This window comes from Eublepharis macularius, chromosome 16, assembly GCF_028583425.1.
Source record: "Eublepharis macularius isolate TG4126 chromosome 16, MPM_Emac_v1.0, whole genome shotgun sequence".
NCBI classification, from domain to species: domain Eukaryota; kingdom Metazoa; phylum Chordata; class Lepidosauria; order Squamata; family Eublepharidae; genus Eublepharis; species Eublepharis macularius.
In genome coordinates this window covers 6,435,411-6,450,377 of record NC_072805.1, presented here as the reverse complement: position 1 = coordinate 6,450,377, position 14,967 = coordinate 6,435,411, and the positions used below count along the sequence as shown (strand labels likewise).

At 44.5% G+C, this 14,967-nt stretch overlaps 1 protein-coding gene across 1 annotated transcript in view; it reads right to left on the bottom strand.

The window, feature by feature from the left end:
- BCL2L14 (BCL2 like 14) overlaps positions 1–614 on the bottom strand; it is a 38,538-nt gene extending 37,924 nt beyond the window's left edge. Inside the window, exon 1 of the mRNA XM_055000161.1 lies at positions 423–614. The gene's annotated coding sequence lies outside the window, so the exon portion shown is untranslated. The remainder of the gene's footprint in view (positions 1–422) is intronic.
- Positions 615–14,967: the final 14,353 nt, after the last annotated feature.

Genomic DNA, 14,967 nt, shown 5'->3' with positions numbered 1-14,967 from the left:
GAAAACCAGGAACACTCAAAGACTTCCTCAGTAAATAAGGGCAGTTGGACAATTTGGGCTTTCACACAGAACCGTTCAAGTCAGTTGTAGTTCAAATTTATCCTGAAACATACTGCTGAACTTTAACATGAGTATATCTGGTCAGGCAGAAACCAAGGGAGAAATGCTCATATACTCCCTTTACTGTGTTATTTTGTCCCCCAGCAATAATCTTCTGCTTCTAGCTACAAACTGAAAGGCAGGACAGATTAAAGAAGATAACTTTCCCCTGGATAGCTGAAAATAACTTTTTATTGATTGTGCAAGTTTACAACACTTCTCGGTAGAAAAGACAATATTCTTGGTAACTCTTATGCAGACAGAACATCTAAACCCAAGTCCACAATACTGGGGGGGAAACCCAAACTTTTGGGAAATATTACCTTCTTCTGACGCTGCCCAAAAAGCCCTTCCAAGGTGACCCTTGCTGATCTTCCCCGTTGTTTTTCTATTCAGGTTTCACAAACTGTAGAATTTCACTTTCCTTCTTAGGTTTTAGTGTTTCCCCACAAGCTCAGCTTTAGATGCCAACATAAGAAAGCCAAGTGAAGAAGATCTGTCTGCTTCAAAGGGGATTCTTTCACTTCCTTCTCTGAAGTTCATGTCAGCTGGGGGTTAAGGGGAGGAGCCAGTTGCCTGAACATCTGTTCATTTTTTAGCCAAAGCAGCCACCTAGTGAGAAAAGGCACGCACAATGTGCTTTTTACCCATAGCTGTTCTGCCCTTGTTGGAAATCCGAATGCTCCATTCATTAATCTCTCTGGCAAATATAAAAACATTTCCATGTGTTATATTCAAAGATACGACCAAAAGATTTTCTCGTCCACATTTGGTCCCAGCAGGTGCCAAATGCTTCTGGGAACCCCACAAAGGGGGCGCGATCTGGGACTAGAAGACCCAAGGATCAAATCTGCCATGGAAGCGCAGCCATGCTCTCAGCCTAACCCACCTCGCAGGGTGATCGTGAGAATAAAATGGAGACGGAGAGAATAATGTGAGCCACTTTGGGGCCCCTTAGGGGAGAAAGGTGGGGTATAAATGAAGTAAATAAAAACATGGCGCCCTCTTCCTGTTGCTGGCTCCTCCCAGCAACTGATACCCAGAGGTGTACTGCTTTTCAACCTGATGTTCAAAAACTGAGTGAGATGTCTGGGCGTGGGGTACGCTAAACCACGTGTTGCCGGGCACACAGACTTGACACGAGGCCGACATTTGGGGCGGCTGCCCAGAGGTCTTTGTAATACACAAGTCAGCAAAAACAGCGGCACTCGGAAATAAAAGCTCCACGGCTAGATGGCCATCTGACAGCAGTGCTGGGTGTGGGCGGGGGAGGTAGCTGCGAATATCCTGCATTGTGCAGGGGGCTGGACTAGATGGCCCTAGAGATCCCTTCCAACCCTAGGATTCTATGAAAAACATGAGGATGGGAGCAAGGTGCTTGTTGGGGAACTGCTGCTTGGGATGAGAAAGAGGGAAGGAGAAACTGTTTCCTTTGCAGAGGCATCTGCCCTCTTTGCGGCTCTTCGCCCATTTCTCTGCATGTCTTTTCAGCGCCTGAGTCAGGAAACGGAAGGCTCGAGGGACTCCTGGGGATGGTTCCGTAGTGCGATCCCACCCTGGTGGGGATTTTTTCCTGCCCTCGGTATCAACAGCCCTTGTGCAAGGACTCTGGCTATGAAGGAAGGTGGTAGAAATTCTAAATTAGTTTTTAAAAATAATTTCGGTCTTGGGGACATTGTGCTGTCAGTCATACACATTTTACAAACTTGATTTTTGAGGTTTGCCTAACATCTGGATGGGTTTGATTTAAATTGAGGCCATTTAAAAATCAATTTAATCAAGGCAATTTAAACTAGTGGTTTAAATAACCACAAATGAGGCCAATTAAAGTAACTTATTAAAAATTTTAAAATCCTATTTATTATTTAGGTAAAGGTAGTGCAAGCACCGAGTCATTACTGACCCATGGGGGGATGCCGCGTCATTACATAATCTTGGCAGACTTTTTGTTATGGGGTGGTTTGCCATTGCCTTCCCCAATCATCTACACTTTACTCCCAGGAACCTGGGTACTCATTTTACCGACCTCAGAAGGATGGAAGGCTGAGTCAACTTGAACCCAGCTTCTGCCAGGATCGAACTCAGGTTGTGCGCAGAGCTTGGGCTGCAGTACTGCAGTTTACCACTCTGCGCCATGGGACTCCTAAAATCCTACTTATTATTTCTGGGGAAGGCAGTAGCAAACCACCCCGTAACAAAAGTCTGCCAAGAAAACGTCATGATGCGACATCCCCCAGTGAGTCAGTAATGACTCAGTGCTTGCACATGAACCGGCAGGTCGTCAGAACCCATTTCTGATGAACTGCCACAAATTTTAAGCCAGTTTGTTTTTCAGTTCATCACTGCAGACAGCCTGGTGCTATTCAATTAGTTTCCTAGGCAACGGGGGATGAGCTTTCTGCACACCTTTTGCTGCCCTGGAAGTGACGTTTTCACAAACCAAACAAACCAGTTCACAAACCGGGGCAAGTTCATGCAAGTGTGTGGTTCACGAAATGCGACGAACCACAAACTGCATGGTTCGGTATTTTCCCGGTTCATGCCCATCTCTAGTAAGAACCAAAACAAAACACACAAACTTTTTGGTGGGGGTCTGTCTTTATACTTTAGTTTCCCAGATTTGGTTCACTGTCCTGGAAGCCACTTTAACAAAATGAAACAGCCATTTCTACATGTATTTCCAGCTCAGTTGTTTCATTTTGCCCACCCCTGGCTACCAGGCCTATCAGGATGGATCAGTGGGAGCCACTTCTAGTGGAGTTGCCAATCCCTGGACCCCAGTATCAAGTCATGACATCGAGTCTCTTGAGCTGTGTCTATCTGTCTAGCACATTTTATCCTGCCTGCCCTTCCTTGATGAAGCTCAGGGAAATGTGCCTTGTTCTCCCTTCCTCTGCTTTATCCTCACAACCACCCTGTGACATAGGCTGGGGGGGGGAGAGGGAGGGAGGCTCAAGGTTACCCAAAGAGCTTAATGGAAGGGTAAAGATTTCATCTGGCTTACACAGATCCTAGTCACTATACTATACAGGCTGTGTATTAGACAGCTGACAAAACCCTAACCCAATTTGTTCATTATAAAGAAAAACAAATTTTTATAACAGGGTCACACATTCATCTTCAAGAAATTGTAGATTTGCATTTAGTTCAGATTTCATATAAACCAACTATGTTTAAAGGAGGAACTTATTGTAGTTGACCCTTTTTTAAACATTAGATTTCAAGAAAAAGAAATTTTAAATTAATTTGTACTCCCCCCACTAAACCTGTTGTGACCTGGAATCCAACCATACCTCATAACTGGTTCCATGTAGGTCTCACCACAATCACAGCGAGGGGGGAAATGCCTCATAGGGTTATGATATGCTTATGCAAAAACTGTGGGTTTTTTTAACCACAGAGGGGCCACTTCCCGAGGTGAAAACCTGAAGCGCGACCAACAGAAGTGCATAACCACAACACCAAATTAACAAGTTCAGTTCTGTGCTAGATGGAAAATCAAATCTATTATATTCACAAGCTGGTATTAAACACCTATAATTTCAGAGATATTTTCAATTTAAATAAAGAAAAGGAGGCACACAGCCACAGTCAGTATTTTTTCAGAGGGCTGCTGATCTCGTGGACAAAGAAGCTGCAATAGCCATCAAATCCTATTTCCCTGATTACAACGTCAGAAATAGTTTCTGGTATCAGTTAAGTTAATCAACAGGCGTGTCACGACTCCCTTTTTCTTAGGTTAGATTTGGTGACAAATCTTCTTGTTATTTCACCCTGTGCATAGGTAATGCTGCCAACAGGAATCAATTTCAATCTGGTTAATTAATTTTTTTCTGAAAACCTGGGGCATTTTTCAGGTGTGTAGGAAGGTCTGTCTTGTCCATTCATGGCTCCAGTTTCCAGATTTAACTGTCCTCAGATCAGGGCCATTTGGCTATTAGTATATAAGATGCTCTGAGAGAGACAGCAGAGAAGTGGGTGGAAGGCAGAAGATCTTCAAGAAAAAGAAGTGAAGAAGAGCTGGGTAAGCGAGAGCCATTGAGGAAAAGGCAGAAGAAAGAGCACGGACAGCCTAGGAAGACGCCTTCTAAGCATCTAAGGAATGGGAAGAGTCCCTCAGTAGGACCAGAGGGAAGACTGGAAGGCAGTTTGAAGAGTTCTCCACCAGCATCAACAGGAAGCTGCCAGTCCAATTAGGGCATCATCCATCGTCACTAAGCCCATGGAGTCCTGGATAGGAAATTGGGTCTTTTAATTTTAATAAGGAGACTGACTATTAGAGCCTCATCTTGGCAACAGTCTATTATGGAGCAACAGAGGAGCATATATGTTCAATTTACCACTTTGAAAAAACATTCTAGGTAAGGCGTAAGGGTTTAAAAAAAAATTCCAGGGGATCTTACTGGCTTGCAAACCTTTGGGGTCTTACCAGGTCACCCCAGGGCTTACTTTGCATGGTTCATGGCCAAGCAGATGTTATGAGAGCAGGTGGAGGAACACAAGACAACTCCTTTTGCACTTTAATGTGGAGGGGATGCCTTGCCACACAGACACGTGCACACGCACCCCACGGCTTTCCCTCTTGTGGGAGGAAGATCCTGGGTTCGCATACTGCAAATAGCCTGTAGGCAGTGTTCTTGCGTACTCCCCACACACACTCACACACTGCACTGACCAAAATTTGGAGCTTTCACATACCCCTTGCTGATGAAAGTTATAATTCAAAAGTTGCCGGAAAACAGTTTCTTATTTTGAAAAACTGCTTTTTCTTGTTTTCAGTAATCAAACCAATAAAGAGTATTCAACATTTTTCTTACTTTTTGGTATACCACTGATAAGCCAGGGGATTTAGTATTCTGGCATGGTGATGGGAGGACACAAGCTCCACTTTGCTGAGGCACCAGCTTTGGGGTTCAATTGTGCTGGGAAGAAGAGGGCAGGGAGTAGGAAAACATGGCAATGCCACCATGAGCGGGCCCAGTTTTGAGGTTGTTGGGATGCAGGCCCTATGAGAAGGGGGTCAGGGGTCAGCAGGTGCATTGCACCAGGGCCCAGGGGCCCAGAGGGGGCCCAAAGAGGCCAAAGGGGGCCCAAGAGTTTCCTGCAGTCCCGTTAAATGTTTGCATATGAAGATTAGCATTCATATCTTACGTTGCGGGCCTACATAGCACAGTTTTATCCTTTACATTGTTGTTACATTGCGTTCTCAAGATCTTCCACTAGGGGCAGCACGTGCCAGTTAGAAGATCACGTGACTCTCCCCTCTCCAGCCAGGCAGACAGAATGTTTAGGCGGGGGGCCTCTGTTGCGGGGCGGGGTGGGTGGGTGGGTGTTGTTGGTGTATTAGTACATTCTAAATCCCTCTATAAAGGGCAACTTTGGTTAGATAAGTTGAAGGTATGTTCTAATTCTTTTCCTTAATTGCTGTAGTGACATTAGGGCTAGGGTGCATTTTCACTGATTTATTCATTTTAAAACTCTGTAAGTTTGGCTCAGGATTTTTTTAGAGTAAATCCAAGAGGGGGTGGTCCCAAACAAAATGAAACCAAGCCGAAGAACAGGACCACGTACAAAAGAGTTTAATTTTCTTGCTATCAAAACTCAAATATAAGGCACAACGAAAAGCCAAAATCAATTTTCTTGCTTTCAGAACACAATTGTAAGGCACATAATAAGCCAAAATCAGCCGAGGAGTTATGAAGATTTCCCAAACTCCTGGCTGGAGGTGGCAATGGGTTTGCCGGCTTGGAAATTAGGCCCCATTTCGCACAATGTGCTTTGTCATAAGCCACATGTAAATCAATTATAGTCTGCTACTGCTACTTTTCTCTTAGAAGCTTCTGTTCCCAAATGATTTTTCATTCGGGAACAGAAGCTTCTAAGAGAAAAGTAGCAGTAGCAGACTATAATTGATTTACATGTGGCTTCTATGTAAAAGAGAAAAGTAGCAGTAGCAGACTATAATTGATTTACACGTGGCTTATGACAAAGCACCAGCCGGGAGTTTGCCACCTCCAGCCGGGAGTTTGGAAAATCTTCATAACTCCTCGGCTGATTTTGGCTTATTATGTGCCTTACAATTGTGTTCTGAAAGCAAGAAAATTGATTTTGGCTTTTTGTTGTGCTTTATATTTGAGTTTTGATAGCAAGAAAATTAAACTCTTTTGTACGTGGTCCTGTTCTTCGGCTTGGTTTCATTCAGGATTTTTTTAAGCAACATGGCAATGATCAGAGCAGATTAGGAATTAATTTCCCCCTTTTTAAATATAAAAGAAGAAATTATAAATCATCCATTGAAAATGTATTCTTACAAATCAGGAGCTAACAAACGAAAAGAAAGAATGAGAGGAACATGAAAAAAGGGGACAACAAAATCTCCTTCAAAAGTTGGATTAAGGGCGCCTTTAAAGAAATTTCCATTCAACCTACCTATAGAATTAGAACAAGAAAAAACTCTTGAAAACCTCATTCCCAAACAAGGAGCAGTTGATTTGGGTAATAATGTACTGAATTTTAATAAAGGAACACATGCAGAAAATGACAAAAATGAACTGAAAGAAACAGAATCTCAGGTTCAGGTGGGAGTTTAGAAAATGGGAAGAATACTCTAGGCCTTGACATTGGCTGAATCCACACGTCTCAAGTTTTCCACTTTCCCCCCGCCCATTATTCGCTTCTCAGAGGGCTGTTCACATACTCTTACCTCAATCCCGCCATTCTCTCGCGTCTTTCGCGTTGCGCCTCAGACGAATTTGTCATGCGTTCAAACGCTTCTCTTGCGTGCTTCTCACCATGGATGTGAACAAATAGAAGCATTTCACAAGGAGACCGCCCCCTTCAAACCACCCCTCTTCCGTGTTTGCAGCCTTTCCGGAACACCATCCCTCTTTGCCGTGCAATTATCAAGCTTTTCCACTGTCTCCGCAGCAGGCCTGCCCGCCCGCCCTTTCCCTTTTTTTTTTTTTTTAAAAAGGGGACTTTCCCAGCATTGTTGCGCAATCCCGGCCATAAATCTTAATCGGGGTGCTCCAAAATCCCTGCAGAGACATCAAGGGGTGGCGTCATTTCCATTTCCGTGTCATTTTTAGGATGCCGAACAGTCGGAAATATCGGTGGCTGTTAAAATTATTTTTTTTAACTGTCAAAATTACCGTTATAGCAGAAATCCATCATTCTAACATTATATTCAAGCATCAAATAATTAGTCTGCCCGTTTGGAGAGTTTGGATCACCCCCACCTTAAATATCAGTTCAAATTAGCCTGCCAGAATAATGGTCCAATGGATTTCAAAGAAGAAGGCATAGAAAAACATTAACCAATCACAGGCATCATACGGGTGTGGCCTCGTCATAGCAATTTAGCAAAAAAACGCTATAGTGAAAATCTGATGAAAAAATGAAAAAAAAATGAAGTCCGTTTGGTTGAACAACAACAACAAACGGGACAAAGAAAACCCTTAACTTTGCAGAAGGGAGGACGAGGAGCTGGATACGCTACCCGTGGAGCGAGAGATGCTAGATGGCAACAAGGGCTGTGTTTGCAATGCGGACAAGCCGGTCACTTTGCAGCGCAATGCCCCTACCGGCCTGTGCGAAGACCCCCGCTCCAAATAAGGCGTCCAACCCTGGCTCCATTTCCTACTCTCCAACGCCCGACTCCAGCTCCACGAGCGCACAGAGGTCGGGGAGCTTCCCAACGACCCGCCGCAGAAAGGGGACTGGAAGCTGAAGAAATTATGGAATACGACCCTGCTTTCCCCAATACCGAGGGAAATCCGGAAAGCCCCCAGTCGGGAAACGAAATGGATCTGTCGTAAAGGGACCCAACCGACAGATCCATCGCAAGCCCGTCCCGGCACGGAACCGGCCGCCTGGGTCCATCTTATTCATGCCAGTGACTCTAATTAACCCAGAGAGAAAAATGCACATCCGAGTGCAAGCCCTTATAGACTCTGGCTGTTCGAGGGACATCATCGCTTCAGCCCTAGTCAATGGACTAGTCTTACCAACTCGGGAATTACAAAATCCTAGTTTGGAGGGATCCCCATCAAAAGTGGCTTCTAGTGTGACAAAGAGGTTGGTTTCTTCTTTGTAGACGCTGAAAAAGCGTTTGACAATTTAAACTGGGATTTTTTGTTTGCCACTATGGAAAAGCTACAATTGGGAGAAAGATTCATCAGAGCAATTAAAGAAATTTATAGAGACCAGACTGCAGCAATTGTAGTGAATGATGAACTGACCAAGAAATTGACGATTAGTAAAGGAACAAGACAAAGTTGCCCGTTATCTCCATTGTTGTTCATTTTAGTATTGGAGATTCTGATGATACAAATACGACAAGACGAGGAAATACGAGGAATAAAAATAAAGGACTATTCATACAAGGTTAGAGCATTTGCAGATGACATAATGTTAATTGTAGAAGATCCATTGGAGAACATGCCAAAAGTGATAGACAAGATCAAGGAGTTTGGTGACTTGGCAGGTTTCTTCATTAACAAAAAGAAGTCAAAGATATTATGTAAAAACATGACTAAGCAGAAACAACAATTGTTAATGGAAACAACGGACTGTGAAGTAACTAGTAAGGTGAAATATTTGGGAGTTGAGCTGACTGCAAAAAATATAGATTTGTTCAAGAATAATTATGAAAAATTATGGACTCAGATAGAGAGAGACTTGATCAAATGGAATAGACTGAATTTGTCATGGTTGGGCAGGATTGCAGCAGTTAAGATGAATGTGTTACCAAGAGTAATGTTTTTGCTACAGACAATACCAATCATCAGAGACTCTAAACAATTTGAAAAATGGCAGAGGAAAATATCAGATTTTGTTTGGGCAGGCAAGAAGCCTCGAGTGAAAGTAAAAGTTCTACAAGATGCAAAGGAAAGAGGCGGAATGCAACTGCCCAACCTGAGACTTTACCATGATGCAATCTGCCTAGTTTGGTTAAAAGAGTGGATGACATTAAAGAATAAGAAACTATTAGCCCTAGAGGGATATAAAAAATTTTTTGGATGGCACGCATACCTATGGCATGACAAAGTAAAGGTCAACTCGATGTTCCTGCATCATTTTGTAAGGAGAAGTTTATATACAATCTGGAAGAAGTACAGAATTTACCTACAAGAAGGAACCCCTTTGTGGGTGGTTCCATACGAGGTGATAGATCCGAGAGCTGTTGATAATGAACAACAATGTTTAACGTACAAAGAAATAACTAAAACTGAAGTGTCTAAACTTAGAATAAAGACGCAAGAGGAACTATCACCGAACTACGATTGGTTCCAGTATAGACAGATCAGAGATTTGTATAACTCGGACTCTGTAAAGGGAGGTATACGAACAGAGAATTCGGAACTAGAGCAGACCCTTTTTAAAGAGGACAAGAAAAGAATATCCAAGGTATACCAAGTACTGTTGAAATGGTATACCGAGGATGAGACAGTTAAAACACAAATGGTGAAATGGGCTATAAATTTTAATAAAGAAATAACAATGGAGGCATGGGAATACTTGTGGAAAACTACAATGAAGACAACGACATGTATTAATATTAAAGAGAACATTTTCAAAATGATCTATCGTTGGTACATGACACCAAAGAAGATTGCGCTAGGAAACTTGAACACTTCTAATAAATGCTGGAAATGTAGAAAGCATGAGGGCTCCCTCTATCATATGTGGTGGTCGTGTGAGGTAGCTAGGCAGTTCTGGGGGGAAATAATAAGAGAAATGAGTGAAATTTTACAGTTTCAAATAAATAAGAACCCAGAACTCCTGCTGCTAAACTTGGGAATGGAGGGAATCCCAGCCCACCATAGGACGTTGATATTTTATATGACTGCAGCAGCTAGACTTTTGTATGCGCAGAAATGGAAAGTACAAGAAGTGCCAACTATTGAAGATTGGATCTACAAATTGCTGTATATGGCTGAAATGGACAAGATGACAAGAAAACTGAGAGATCTGGACTCAGGGCAGTTTAACACAGACTGGGAGAAGCTGAAACAATATCTGGAGAAGAAGTGGGAGGTGGGAGGAAAACTGTGGCAGTTTGAGAACTACTGAAGTACAATAAAAGTATAAAAGAGAGGGGTGACTTTACCGGGGGAGGAAGAGAAATGTGAATTTATAAGCAGTTAGATTAATTAATTGATTGAGATATATATAGATATGTAAAGGTTAATTGATAGAATATTGATAGAGAATAATTAACGGTTTAAACATGAGGATTGAGTAATTAACAATATTTTTTTTTTACTTGATAAGACTTATATGCACCAAACTGAATGTATAGAAGAGTTAAAATGACTGACTATGTGATGAGTTATATAGAAATACTATAAAAAGAAGAAATGATTAATATAGAGAGAACAAATCAAATTGTTTGATTTAAATGTGGGAAATTTTTATGGTTTATGACATACAGAAATATTCAAAACTGGAAAATGGGATAAATTGTTTATCTAAAGAAGTATAGTTTGGATGTTTAGTAAGTAAAAGAGTTAAAGATGTACTGCTTAATATAATGGAGAATATATATTTGTTTTAGATAGAGGAAATTAATAGAAGTAAGGGAAAAGGGACAGAGGGTGGGAAAGCTGTTGGAAGTCAACAAAAGGGGGGGAAAGGGAGGGGGTTAGAAACGAAAAATTAGGGGATAATTGAATGCAATGTAATGTAAAAATATTAATGTTCTAACCCAATAAAAATTTTACAAAAAAAAAAAAAGTGGCTTCTAGTTTCACCCAGCCCATCGGGAGATCTTGTCTCGGAGCCGGTGCTGGGTAGAAGTCCATCGGAAGTCTTAATGGCGCCGGGGGCGCGAGGGGGGGTAACTGGGGCCCCGGTTGGGGCAACGGCGCTGGTTGTATTGGCGGCGGCAACACCGGCTGCGCTGGCGGAGGCAGCCGGGGCAGGGCTGGAGGGGGTAGTCTCGGCTGGGCTGGAGGTAGCCTAGGTTGGGCCGGAGGCTGCAGTGGTGGCCGAGCAGGTGGCTGCAGTCTTGGTCTGGCTGGTAACACGGGGGGCGTCGGCAGTAGCTGTCGAGGTGGAGGAGGCTGGTGTGGTTGAGTGAGGAGCGGCCGCTGAGGGGGGGGTTGGTGGGGTCGTAGTGGTGTAGGCCCTCCCGGTTGATTCGGGGGTGGTAATACGGGCTGATCCTGTGGCCAACGGATCGGCTGCTGCAAAGGTATGGGCTGCGGTCGAAGCGGGAGGGGCCGCAGCGGCGAAGGCCGGATGGGTGGAAGGCCGCGCGGGCTTGCCCCTCCAGGCGTCGTTATTCTGGGAAGCAAAGGCTGGTCTCGTGGCGCCGGTAGACCGTCCCCTGGAGTTTGCAGGATGGGGACAATTTCCAGCGGTTGTCGAGGCGCTCCCTCCTCAGGTGGAGCCGGGCGCTCTTCCGATTGGTCCGGCCGGACCGTTATCGGAGAAGTATGAGGGGGTATCACCGGTGCCTCGCTTGGCTCTTCTTCCCCTTCCGTAGGCCGCTCAGCGGGGGTCTCAGCTGGAGTCTCGTCCGGCGGTAGATCCCCTCCCGATTTAGGAGGTTCAGTTGGAGTTTCCCCAGGTGACTCAGCCGGGGTATCCCCTCTAGGTGGAATTTCGTCCTGTCTGGGAAATTCCGTGGGCTGTTCTCCCGGTTCTCCAGGGCAGGCTTCCTCCTCTCCCGTAGGTGACGGCTGTTGCAGAACTTCCTCCACCGGATATGAGATGACACTTTGTAGGGTAGCTATCTGCACCGCCATCTCTTCAGGTGACAGTCTCTCTCCTGCCCCCATTGCCGAGATTAGATGAATGGCATGAGCCAAACTCTCTTCCATATCCATCAGTCTAGCTTCTAACTGTTGCATTGACTTGGCCCCGGTTGCTCCATCATGGAACTTCCGTTCGCTGCACTCACCGGGGAAAATGGGCCCCAAGGCGGAGAGTCTCCTTGATCGACTCGCGATCTCGCTGCTAGAATTCCCTTGGCCAGGCCCGTCACTGCCGAGATGCCGGAATCTACAGCATGGGTGCGACTTTGCATCTGCACCCAACTTTGTTCAGGAACTTCCGTTGGCTCTTTCCACGGAGCAAGTTCTGAATAATCCCAACTCAGGGCGCCGCGGTGGGATGTGTCCCCCTCCGTTTGTTCGGTCATCCTGTTCCAATATCGCCATGGTTGGCTGCTATCTAGCTCAGGGACAGTTCCTAGGCTTCGGCGCCCGTCCATCGAAACTCGTGGATGCAGTCCACCAGCCCGGCGCTCTCTCGTTTCTCGGGGTCTGGCTCCCCACTCCGACGGGGTGGGTAACGAGATCAAGGGGAGAGCGGCTGCCGTCGGCCTTGTCCCTTCAGCCCCGAGGTCGATAAGAGTCGGGGTAGGAGTGGAGGCTCCGGTCCCAGTCCCGGCTAGTCTCGGCTCCTGGGAGTCTTGGGCTTGCACTGGTTGACTGTCGGGAGACGCATACGGATCAAACAAAGGATCCCTGTCTGGGACAACCTTGGATTCCGCTGGGCCCGACTCAGGCATGATTGGTAACAAAATGTCAGACTGTGGCTAGATAAGGCTCTCACTACAGGGTTCCCTTTAGAAGCAAACACAAGTCCATTGTTTGAATAAGGAAACTTTACTGCAGAAAAGGTCCATTATAGTCCACTGTCCCGAATAGGAGACTCAGGATGGTACATGATCATTGTTACCAATGAAGGGCAAAGCATGAGGTACAGAGTAACAATACCCATCTGGATTTGCCTCCCCCCACAGTTCTCAAAACAACATCTCTCAGTCCTGGGAAGCTGCTCTCCTTCAAGGCCAATGCTTGGTGGAACGGTGCTAGACAAAACAGTCGCCTCCGGTGGGAACGCTGCCTGGGAACTGGTGCACCTGGGAAGAAAGCACTTAAACACTAGAAGCATTAGAAAATGGAGTCAGTACAGTTTAGATATACACTGGACCTGACAAACGTGATGTTGTCATTGGCGACGTCAGATCTAAACCCGCCCCATATTGCGCGATTCGACCAGGGATGTGGACAAAGTATAGCGTGAGGCAGCGGCAGTAAGAGAAGGGATGTGAACACAGACTGGGACATTGAGGGATAGAATCCAGCGCGATTAATGCACATGAAAAGTGGAAGGTAGGGAAGTGTGGATTCGGCCATTGGTTGCGTCACAATTGAGTTTCCTTCTAAAAAAAATAGGAAAGTATGTTATCAATGGTCACATCTCATTGCCTGAAGCATTCCCAAAAGACTTGCTGGAAATGAATGACCCAGATGGTTCGCCAGAAGAAGCCTGCTTCAGAAGGTCTGTGTTTCATGTTTTGCTATAGGCAGCGTTACAGCAGGATTAACTGTAAGATTCAACGCTGTGAAGCAGTTGGCTGAAAAATGCAATTTCTTGTGGAAATACCTCACCATGTCTGAAAATGACTTAAAAGAAAAAGCTTTGTTGTTATGAAGACAATATCCTGATGGCCATAATGATGAGGATTTTTTTGACAGAAATGCACCATTTACCCTCAGTGCATAAGGCAAATTTTGGAATTGCACAGTTAAAACCACTAGATCTGTTGAACATATTAACAGAATACAGAGTTGTTGGTAAAGGTAGTTCCCTGTGTGAACACTGAATCATTACTGACCCAAGGGGGGACGTCGCATCACTATGTTTCCTTGGCAGACTTTTTGTTACGGGTTGGTTTGCCATTGCCTTCCCCAATCATCTGCACTTTAACCCCAGGAAACTGCGCACTCATTTTAACGACCTCGGAAGGATGGAAGGCTGAGAGCGGAACTACAAGTGACACAAGGCACAGGTTGGACACTTGTCAGCTTCCCTCAAGTTTTGACGGGAAATGTAGGCGTCCTGGTCTTGCAGCTTGGCTCTCTGACTGCTGTCCAATGGACTTTTCAACTGTCACTTGTCCAACATTCCGCCAAGCTGCCTACATTTCCCACCAAAACTTGAGGGAAGCTGACAAGTGTCCAACCTGTGCCTTTTGTCACTTGTGGTTCTGCTCTGAGTCAACCTTGAGCTGGCTATGTGAACCTGGCTTCTGCCAGGATTGAACTCAGGTTGTGAGCAGAGTTTGGGCTGCAGTACTGCAGCTTACCACTCTGCGCCACGGGGCTTGGTGACCTGTTTCCAAATATTTGTGTCAGCTTACGAATTCTTTTAACAATTCCAGCAACAGCAGCTTCTGCAGAGAGATCATTTAGTAAACACAAGCTGATTAAGAATTTTTTAAGGTGTACAGTGTCTCAAGAACGTCTTGTGGATTTGGCCAGGCTGAGTATCGAATCAAACATTGCCAGAACTATTAATTTTGATGCTGTCATTAGACATTTTTCACAAAAAAAGGCAAGCAATGCTCATTTTTAAGTAAACACAAATCCTATTTTTAAACCTTTTTTGACATTATGTTTAAACCATTATGAATTTTAAAAAAAACGATGGCTAATGGAGCAGGAAAGGGGCCCTGAAATTTTTTTGCATCACCTCATAAAATTCCTCTCAGAGGCCCTGCTGGGATGTCTGAATGTGGTCCATTGTTTGGATATGAAGGACAGCAGGGTTTGTTCAGGTCTTTGAGGGCTCAGGAATTAAAGGTTCATATATGCATCCTGTTAAATTCATTGGGTGAATTTTATTTGTCTGTTGAGTTGAGGAAGTGAAGTTCTAGGATGTTTGGAACTTAATCTTGGTGACAAGTACATTTATTAAATATTTACACTGCTAACTCAACCAAGTTCTAATCCTCAAATAACCTGCATACCTTAAATACTGCAAAAGCTATGCTTGAATTTTTGAAGAGAAAGTATGAAGGACAAATGTCCAGTAAAATCCTGTACCTAAAGAGCCAATTGTATGATTTTA